Genomic DNA, 10,720 nt, shown 5'->3' on the forward strand with positions numbered 1-10,720 from the left:
TAGAACATGCCTCAAATATCCACCCTTCAGGTAGAAAGCGGGCGAAGATGTTTCCCAAAACATGTGCAGCAGAGAAAAGCCCAGTAATCCAACCAAATGCTGCAGATCTCTTGTCGACCTCAATCACATCAGCCTAGATTGATGTTGAAATATAAACTTAAGTGATTATATTCATCAATTGGGAAGGCATATCTTAAAAAAAATCATGAATGCCCATTTGAAATTTCCTAAAAAGTGGTTCCAGGAGAAAATTTTGAGACACAGTAAGAAATATTTGTAGAGTATATGCTCTTTTACAGCATTTTTTCCATAATCAAAGAGGTGTTGGCAAAGGTTGCAACACAAAAAGCAGAGCTCGTAAACATATTTCCATCAACTTTATGGAGGAGGCTTCATCAATCTCATGTAATACAAATTGAAGAGTGTTAAATGTTCATGGAAATCTTTAGCATTTATATGATAATAAATTATAAAATTAAAATGTTGACAGTATATTGTAGGATTAACTGGCAGAACAAGATATGTCAGTGACTCAGTGCTGCTTAAAACTATCCAAAGGACAGGTAATCCACCGAATTTCTTTTAATACTTATGAAAAGGAGGAGAAAGTCTTACTGCATAAGCAATTGATATGCATAATATGCTTCCTTGACTAACTATGTAGGATATTGTGTGAAGCACAAAGTACCAGTAAACAGCTGCCCTGGAATCATCCCAAGCAAGTATGGCTGAAATTGCAGCATACAAAGTGAATGTTAAAGAAAAAAACATTAAGTACTTAAGGATCTACTTGAAATGCGCTACAATGACTATTTGGAAAGAAAGTAAGATGCAAGATACATGAGAATTTATCTTTTGCCACACTAAGGCATTCTCATGTGCTCCAAAATGAATTTTAATGATAATAACTTCCATTATTGCTCTTTTTGATAAATTAAACTATCCTTGCTTTTATTTAATAAGATTACGAAGAGCATATTTTAGAAAAATAAAAAAGGATTTATTTAAATACTCTTTACTGAAACTGATCATGCCAGATTACATGAACAAAATGACTTATATATATCACATGAATAACAAAGCTAGCGTTAACTAAGGAATGAAGAATCATACCAAATGGCACTATGGATGTAGAAACAGTAATCAGAAGCAGTGGTTTACGCCCATATTCATCTGCTAGCTGACCCAAGAGGGGAAGAACCACCATTTTAAATATGCCTACAACCTACAAAGACAGTGAAGAATTCCAGTCAAGCAATAGCAAGATCATCATCTTAATTGATCTTGGATGTCTATTGATCTCATAAGTAACATATTATTGACAGAAATGACATAATAAGAATTGAAATGAATATAGGGGCAGATAAGAAATATCTTACAGAAGAAAATAAGAGATAAAACGAACCAAAACAAAAAACAAAAAAACTCCAGAAATGTAAGAAAGTATACATTATCCATGCCATGGAACCAACATTTTCAAACACCCTCTAGTTTCTCACATTCCACATGCACCAATAAGAGGCCATAATTGAAACAAGCTTTGAAGTGACATTTAATTGTCACTCTTCCTCATCTCATATATTGGTACAAGTTGTAGATAGAGAGCCAAACTAATGTATTAAGTGAAGCCCAATGAGATTGAGTGATCACATATAATAGAAAAAGTGCTCATAGTCAATTGAGTTGATGCAACATGGAGATTCTTGAAATAGATATATGCCAAGTAGCTGTACTTCTAGGGGGCTTTTGCAAACAAAGAAACAATACAAGGATTTGACTAGGGGCTTATGCCACGTAGTTCCTATGAGCACTATATGAGATGCTAATGGAACTTAACATTGCTATAATGCAAGTGACCGGCTAAATTGGATTCCTCTATTGAAGAAAAGTTGGCAAGTCAAGCTCAATAGGCAAGCACCTTGGTGTGCATCAATCTCTAGCATACAGTATGCTTCTCAAGGGGTCAGGCATGGAGCAACCAACAGAAAGAACTCTGAACCAGCAATTTAAAGTGGAGATCAAAGGTCTCCCATGGATTGCTAGATCTCTTATCTGGTAGTTTAGGTTTCTTGCTAGATAAATATCGTACAAATAAGCAAACAGGACAGATATGGAGAGGCAAACAGTTCATATCTGTTGCTTATACTTGGAAGAACTTGCATCTTTGATATGTTGGACTAACTAGAAAGAACACACACAACAGGAGAGGCATTTCCAAACAGATGAGAACTGCCATGTGGATGTATCAAACACTCCTTTTTTGAGAATTACACCAAGCAAACAATATCCATCTGTATTAGGATGATATGCCCACCAAAATTTTACAAGATGGGAAAGGTTGTCAAAGGTAAGGTCAGCAACTCCCAATTAGTGATAAGCAAGGCGACTCAGTTTTGTCTAACCAGACCTACAAGAATTTTCATTGGTCTTAATCTCTTTATCACATATTTGGAACCTTGAAGTTGGTGAATAAGTAACACGAGACTGAACCAAGTATGAGAAAAAGAATCCTGCTCCAAGAGTCTATCTTGCTTTCCATCGTGCCAACCATCAATCCATATTTTCCAAGATAGGATTCTAATCATCCTTTAAGATCAACAAATTCACACCTGAGCGGCATCATAATTGTCACAATACATGGTGCCACACATAAGAGCACATGAAAAGGCGTTTTCTACAAAGATAATAAGAATGGAACAATGGATAACATTAACTATGCCTCATCAAATGTGAGACGTTTCCAAGGATACCTTCAGGAATAGCACCGAGACGCTCATTCCAAATAGATTTCAGATCCAACCAATCCAGAAAGGCAGGAAGATATGTCTTGAATACTAAAATGCGAAAATTCTGGTAAAAAAATTTCAAAAACTTGTTCACGGTCAACATTGACTTTCCATCCAGATGCACATCCTATTGGAAGAACATAGGGGAAGAGACCATTTATTCAATGAAACCTTTTAACAGTTTCCAACACCTTAGAGTAGAATTCAACAAGTCCATTTGTATGGCTAACTGGACAGAAAACACATAAATCTCAAGCTCTAGGAACTTTGGGAACTCAGACAAAAAAGGGATCAGATGCAATTGCAGAAAAAGGCACATTGAAGGAGTAATTCCCTCAAATAATGAGTCCCTCCTAGATCTTCAAGTTGACTCTTGCCTACGGGAATAAAATCATGGTAACAGGGCAAATCACCTACATCAATTATTGTAATACGAGGCTGCATGTAGTTAAAAAGAAGCATATGATAGCTTAAGAGAGTGGTGACTACACTGGCCATAGTTCTTTTGCGGCTGGGAAATGGAATTGAGGATGACAAAATCACCAAGATATAAACAAAAATAAAAGTTTAAAAAAAACAAAAAACATCTTCAGAGATCAAACACCATAAACTTTGACATATGAGCAGGAAAATGGCATGATGAAACAAATCAAAAGCAAAAAAATAAGAAGAAAAGAGAATGTTGCGCTTGCAAATACAAGCATAGTGGAATCAAAAGTAGGTTTTGTTTTTTGAGACAAAATTTATGAACGAAGACAAGACCTAGGTTATGAATCTACCTTGACTATGGCTTTAGCATAAATCCAAAGAAGACAAGACCTAGGTTATGAATCAACGGACTAGGAGTGCCACCTTTGCTGAAGAAATACACCTCGTCCGATCAAAAGGTTCCACGAGCGAAAGAAGCAGCAATGGAAGGTCAAAGGGCCTCGTTGAACTCAGAAACCCACTCACCAGGAAACGAGAGGTACACACTGTCATGGAGGAAGATCCAGGGGAGGCGTGAAGAGATTGTATGAGGAGAGGGAAAAAAAATTGCCTTAGGTTCGGGAGCGCAAAGGAAAAACACGGTGCCGAAAAGAAAACAGCGAGGGAAAGGAAAACAGCGAGGGGGGAAAATGACCAAATTCAATTACAACGGTTTTTTCAAAACTGTTGTCGTAACCGCTAAAAACGCGGATAAAGACAACGGTTTATAAAACCGTTGTAAAAAGTGTTGTCGTTTTAAAAAAAAATCGCTCAATGACAACAGTTTTGCCAAAACCGTTGTCTTTTATATTTAATGGGGAGTTCAAAGACAACGGTTTTGGCAAAAATCATTGTCTTTGAGCAAATACGCAACGCTTTCTCTTAAAACCGTTGTCGTAGGGGTGTTGTCGTTTGTAGTTTTTCTTGTAGTGTTTGTAACCTCCATGAGGTGGCACACACATGTGCTAACATGATGATGTGGCATATCATCATTAGGCCACTTAATGCCAACTCACAAATGAGGTGGCATATAATCAAGTCAAACTTGACTCTTCCTCTTCCTCTCAAGTCAAGTCAAACTTGACATTATAACTCCCATGCTTTATCAAATCCAACCATTTGATTCAAGCCAATTTAATATAATGGATCTAATTCATTTAATTATTGATTCAATGAGTCAGAATCTAAATTAGACTCATTGAACACATGAATCAAATTGAGTCCAACCCAATTAGTTCAATTAGGATTACTCTTAATCCAATTTGATTCATCACATTAATCTAATCCTCTTGGTTCATTATATGAACCTAATCTCCATCTAATTGTCCTTTGTGTGTGACACTATAGGTTCTTATAACGTTGGCAATGCTCCTAAAATAATTTAGAAGCATAAGTAATGAACGGTATCTAGCAACACATCATTACTACCCAAGTTATAAGAATGTTGAGATCCAACACACCTTATGACTACTAATTGTGACTCCTCAAAATATATGACATTGTCCTACTATCCTAGACATCTATATTGATCAATGTGAGGCATAGACCGTGTCATCCTCTAATCAATCTAAATCTTGAACTCCAAGTATACTCACTCAATCAAATAAGCTCAACATCTCATATTGACTCATTTGGGCATGGCCATGCACTTAGTAGTCTCACTCTATCAAGAATATCGATTTCACTCCCATCATATAGGAGGGATAGATCCCATTTACATCACTCACATCCCTCTGCATAATTTGTTACATACCCGGTAATCGCCTTTATAGTTCACCCAGTTACGGGTGACGTTTGACGAAACCAAAGTACATAACTCCTTATGTAGGGAACCATGGTGACTTCAGGTCTAAGGACTAATAGTCATACTAATAGCCACATGAGAAAGTATATGACACTCATATAACGATCCATGATACTTTCTCATGGCGGGTCATTTAGTATACATTCTCCAATGCATACCCATGTGTCAACTTGATATCTCCATATCCATGACTTGTGAGATCAAGTCATCGAGTTGACCTACATGCTAGTCTCGTTGCATTAACATTGTCCCTGAATGTTAATACTCGACTAGGAATGATTAAGAATAATGTTCCCTATATCATCCCACTATCGATTCAATCAATCGATTGATATAGGTAAGAACCTTCTACTCAAGGACGCTATGATACTTAGTTATTTGGCACCAATACAAGTAAGTATAATAACCAAAAATAAATGTCTTTATTTATATAAGAATATGATACAACGAGTTCATACAACAATCATCAAATGATTGGCTCTAGGGCTCTAACTAACAATCTCCCACTAGCACTAGTGCCAATCAGTGTAGGTTCTAAGCCCCAATGACCTAGTGTGACCATCATGCTTCCTCTGTGCCAAAGCCTTGGTCAAGGGATCTGCGATGTTAGCATCTGTGGGTACTCTGTAAATCTTCACATCTCCTCTCTCGATAATCTCTCGAATAAGATGGAAGCGCCATAGTATGTGTTTGGTCCGCTGGTATGAGCGAGGTTCCTTAGCCTGCGCAATTGCTCCATTGTTGTCACAATAGAGCTCTATAAGGTCAGCGATGCTAAGAACCACCCCAAGTTCAGTGATGAACTTACGGATCCAAACTGCCTCATTTGCTGCTTCTGATGCAGCAATATACTCAGCCTCTGTCGTAGAATCAGCGACTGTGTCCTGCTTCGAACTCTTCCTGCTCACAACACCACCATTTATACAAAACACGAACCTTGACTGCGATCGATAATCATTCTGGTATGTCTGGAAGCTAGCATCACTGTAACCCTTTACAGCTAGCTCGTCATTGCCTCCATATATCAAGAAATATTCTTTAGTCCTTCTCAAGTACTTAAGAATATTCTTGACCGCTATCCAGTGACTCTCACCTGGATCTGACTAGTATCTACTCGTCATGCTCAAAGCATACGAGACATCAGGTCTAGTACATAGCATGGTGTATATGATAAATCCTATGGCTGAAGCATAAGGGATTTGATCCATGCGGTCTCTCTCATCTCTAGAAGAGGGACCTTGAGTCTTCAAAAGACTCACGCCATGTGACATTGGCAGAAAACCCTTCTTGGAATTCTGCATGGCAAACCGTAGGAGTACCTTGTCAATATATGTACTCTGACTTAGGCCAAGCAATCTCTTAGATCTATCTCTATAGATCTGTATCCCTAGAATACGGGATGTCTCACCTAAGTCCTTCATTAAGAAATATGTCCCTAGCCAAGCCTTGACAGACTGTAGAAAAGGGATGTCTTTCCCAATGAGTAGTATGTCATCCACATACAATATGAGGAAGACAACTATGTCCCCTACAACCTTCTTGTAGACACAAGGTTCATCTTCATTCTTGATGAAACCAAACTGTTTGATTGCATCTTCAAATCGAAGATTCTAGCTCCGAGAAGCTTGCTTTAGTCCATAAATGGACCTATACAGCTTGCATACTCTGCTAGTATGTTGTGGATCTTCAAAACCCTTAGGTAGTGTCATGTACACATCCTCGAGCAGGTTTCCATTGAGAAACGTGGTTTTGACATCCATCTGCCATATCTCATAGTCATGGCATGCTGTAATAGCAAGCATGATTCGAATGAACTTAAACATCGCTACTGGAGAAAATGTTTCATCATAGTCAATACCATGAATCTACTTGAAACCTTTAGCTACCAAGCAACCCTTATAGATAAGTCCATCCATGTCAGTCTTTCTCTTAAAGATCCACTTACACCCTATGGGTTTTACCCCTTCAGGTGGATCAACCAAAGTCCATACTTGGTTAGTGTACATGGATTCCATCTCGGATCTCATGGCCTCTATCCATTTCTCGGAATTTGGTCTCATCATAGCTTCCTGATAGGTGGTAGGCTCATCCTCTATTAGCACAACGTCATCATGGTCAGACAAGAGAAATGAGTATCTCTCAGGCTGACGACGTACCCTATCAGACCTGCGAAGAGGTATGTCTACTTGAACTGGTTGTGGTTCCTCAACTCCTTGTGGAACAACATCATCCACAACACTTTGTGGTTCCAGTTCAACTTCCATTGAGACTTCAGTGCTATGGTCCACATTTTGAACTTCTTCAAGATCGAACGTACTCCCACTAGTCTTTCTAGAAACAAAGTCCCTTTCTAGAAAGACTCCAATCTTTGCCACAACTACCTTGTGCTGACTGGGAATGTAGAATTAATATCCCTTAGTTTCCTTGGGATATCCAATAAAGTAGCACTTGTCGGATTTGGGTCCCAGTTTGTCCGAGACTTGACATCATACGTAAGTCTCACAACCCCAAATCCTCATAAAAGACACTTGGGCATCTCTCCCAGTCCATATCCTATATGTTGTCTTTATCACGGCCTTGGATGGAACTCGGTTGAGTATAAAAGCTGCCGTATCGAGATCATAGCCCCAAAGGAATGTTGGAAGATATGTGTGACTCATCATAGATCGTACCATATCTAATATGCTACAATTCCTCCTTTCGGATACACCATTCCACTATGGTGTTCCAAGAGGAGTGAGTTGGGGTAGAATCCCACACTCAGCTATATAGTCATGAAACTCATGGCTAAGGTATTCCCCACCTCGATCTGATCGAAGTATCTTAATACTCTTGCCAAGCTGGTTTTGTACTTCATTCTTGAATTCTTTGAACTTTTCAAAGGATTCAGACTTATGTGTCATCAAGTACATATAACCATATCTACTGAAGTCATCAGTAAATGTAATGAAGTACCTATAACCTCCTCTAGCAGCGACATTGAAATGACCACTTACATAACTATGTATAAGTCCTGACAAATCAGTCGCTCTTTCGCTGTGCCCACTAAAGGGAGTCTTGGTCATCTTGTCTAGTAGGCATGACTCGCACGTCTCATAAGATTCAAAATCAAATGAGTCCAGCAAACCATCCTTATGGAGTTGGGATAAGCGCTTGTCATTTATATGACCTAAGCAACAGTGCCAGAGATAGGTTTGGTTCATGTCATTTGACTTGAACCTCTTGGTATTTATGTTATAGATAGGGATTTCAAGGTCTAGAATGTAGAGTCCGTTCATCAGAGGTGCACTACAATAGAACATATCTTTTAAATAAATAGAACAACATTTGTCCTTTATTATTAAAGAGAAACCTTTCTTGTCCAAACAAGAAACTGAAATTATGTTCTTAGTTAAAGCAGGCACATAACAACATTCATCTAATTCTAATACAAGCCCAAAGGGCAGAGATAGACGATAAGTTCCTACAGCAACAGCGGCAACCTGTGCTCCATTGCCTACTCGTAGGTCCACCTCGCCCTTCGTCAATGTCGTGCCATTTCTCAGCGCATGCACATTAGTACAAATGTTAGAAGCACATTCGGTATCTAATACTCATGATGAAGAAATAGATAGATTGACTTCTATAACATATATACCTGAAGTGGAAGTCTCACTTCGCTTCTTCTTAAGATATTCTAGGTACACCTTGCAGTTCCTCTTTAATTGTCCGGTCTGACTGCAGTGGAAGCAGGCAGCATCCTTGGTGCCTTTAGGCTTCAGTGCCTTACCTTTGCCCTTGGCTTGGGACTTTCCTTTGCCTTTGGGCTTGCCCTTGCCCTTGTGTTTCTGAACCATCAGAACAGAGTGGGGCTTAACCTTCTTAAGGTTCAGCTCAGCAATTCTTAACATGCTAAGCAGCTCGGGCAGTGGCTTGTCAATTTCATTCATGTTGTAGTTTAGAACGAATTGACTATAGCTATCCGGCAAGGATTGCAAGATCAGGTCAGTGGCCAGCTCTTGGCCAAGCGGGAATTCCAACCTCTGTAGGTTTTCTATGTACCCAATCATTTTGAGTACATATGGGCCTACGGGAGCCCCATCTGACATCTTGCACTGAAATAGTGCCTTTGAGATCTCAAATCTCTCGTGCCGCGCTTGTCCTTGATATAGTTGATGAAGATATTCAACCATATCATAAGCACCCATTAACTCATGTTGCTTCTAAAGCTCAGAGTTCATGGTCGCGAGCATAAGACATGACACATCTAATGCGTCATCTTGATACTTCTTATAAGCATCTTTGTCAGTTCGCGTGGCATTGGTAGGAGGAGCCTCCGGAATGCGCTGCTCCAAAACGTACAGTTTACGTTCTTGGGTGAGAACTATTCTCAGATTCCTGTACCAGTCCAGAAAATTTGCTCCGTTGAGCTTGTCCTTGTCAAGGACAGAACGCAGAGAGAAGGTGTTCGTGTTTGACGTCATGGTTATCTACAACAGAAAAATGCAGAAAATAAAAATCATATTCTTTTAATCATTTAATTAGGCATTTAACTAAATGATGCTCCCACTGAATTTTATAATTCAAGTGGGATAAGATCCACATTATACTATGCCTTGAGTTAGCTTTGGCTAAATCACCCAAGACTTAGTATGATCGGTAGGTAACTAATTACCAATTACATCTCTATGCAACTCTTGTTTATAGGATCATTATCCGCAGTTATATTAAAACTTGAGTTAGCTTTGGCTAATATGCCCAAGAATTAATATAAATGTGATTATGTCCTATATTCCAACCATTGGAAATATGCCTATAGTTTTACTCGATCCAACCGAGTTAACTAGTTACTCAATCTAATTGAGTTGTACTCCCCCATGCGTTGATAGGCGGGACCAAGATTGTCCCTCCGTACCCTACCAAGATAATATGTGTTGCTCTGCTTTGGTAGATTCAACAACACATGTGATCGAGGTAGTGATAGGTATCACGGCATGGTAGGCATTTTAGAGTTGACGCGATTGAGATCTAATCTAATCGTAGGGTGCATCTTGTATACGATTTTGATCTAATCTAATTGTTAAGGCGCTAATTAACTACTTTACTAGCATGCATCAAATACACACACACAAGCAATTAATTATACTATTTGTGATTAGTCATGGCCCTAATACGATCTTCTCAAGCCAATGAGAAGATCGGATGGTCAACCTAAGGTCAATAGCTTCTCCAAGCTCCTCCCTTTGACCACCTTGTGTTGCTCGCGCCTCCTCGTAGCTCCGTCTCGAGTGGACCTTCCACCGCTCCAATTTTTGTACATTACAATTTTGAAACTCGAGTTACATTCGAGTCTAAACTAATTTACAACAAGAATAAAAAGAGAGGCACGACGCACAGGTCGCGTATCAAGTATACAGCACACACAACACAAATGACGGCGCGCAGGCCGTAATATGAATTACAACACAATTTTTCAAATCCAATTTGGGTCTTTTGGGTCATGACTATCACAAAATAATACATAATTCTAAATTATGTATTTTCTATAATTTTCGGTAATTTTTACTACAATTTGTATGAGTAAAATTCCCGGCGATTCCGTTTAGCGGGTTTTCGGGCGCAATCGCGGAACGAATCCCCTTGCGGGGCCAGGGGAAGTACCCCTACCCGCGATATAACCATT

General features: G+C 39.1%; 1 long non-coding RNA gene across 2 annotated transcripts; it reads right to left on the reverse strand.

Moving 5' to 3' along the window:
• Window positions 1–687: 687 nt before the first annotated feature.
• Window positions 688–3,293, reverse strand: LOC122003760. 2 transcript variants are annotated; one of them, XR_006118086.1, is made up of 3 exons: window positions 3,276–3,293; window positions 1,114–1,225; window positions 688–728 (listed from the first exon to the last, which is right to left on the reverse strand). It is a non-coding gene; the product is annotated as an uncharacterized LOC122003760 (long non-coding RNA). The 2 variants fall into 2 exon arrangements; XR_006118085.1 differs by lacking the exon at window positions 3,276–3,293 and adding an exon at window positions 2,147–2,185.
• Between the last annotated feature and the right edge of the window lie 7,427 nt (window positions 3,294–10,720).

Source organism: Zingiber officinale, chromosome 7B, assembly GCF_018446385.1.
Source record: "Zingiber officinale cultivar Zhangliang chromosome 7B, Zo_v1.1, whole genome shotgun sequence".
Taxonomy (NCBI): Eukaryota; Viridiplantae; Streptophyta; class Magnoliopsida; order Zingiberales; family Zingiberaceae; genus Zingiber; species Zingiber officinale.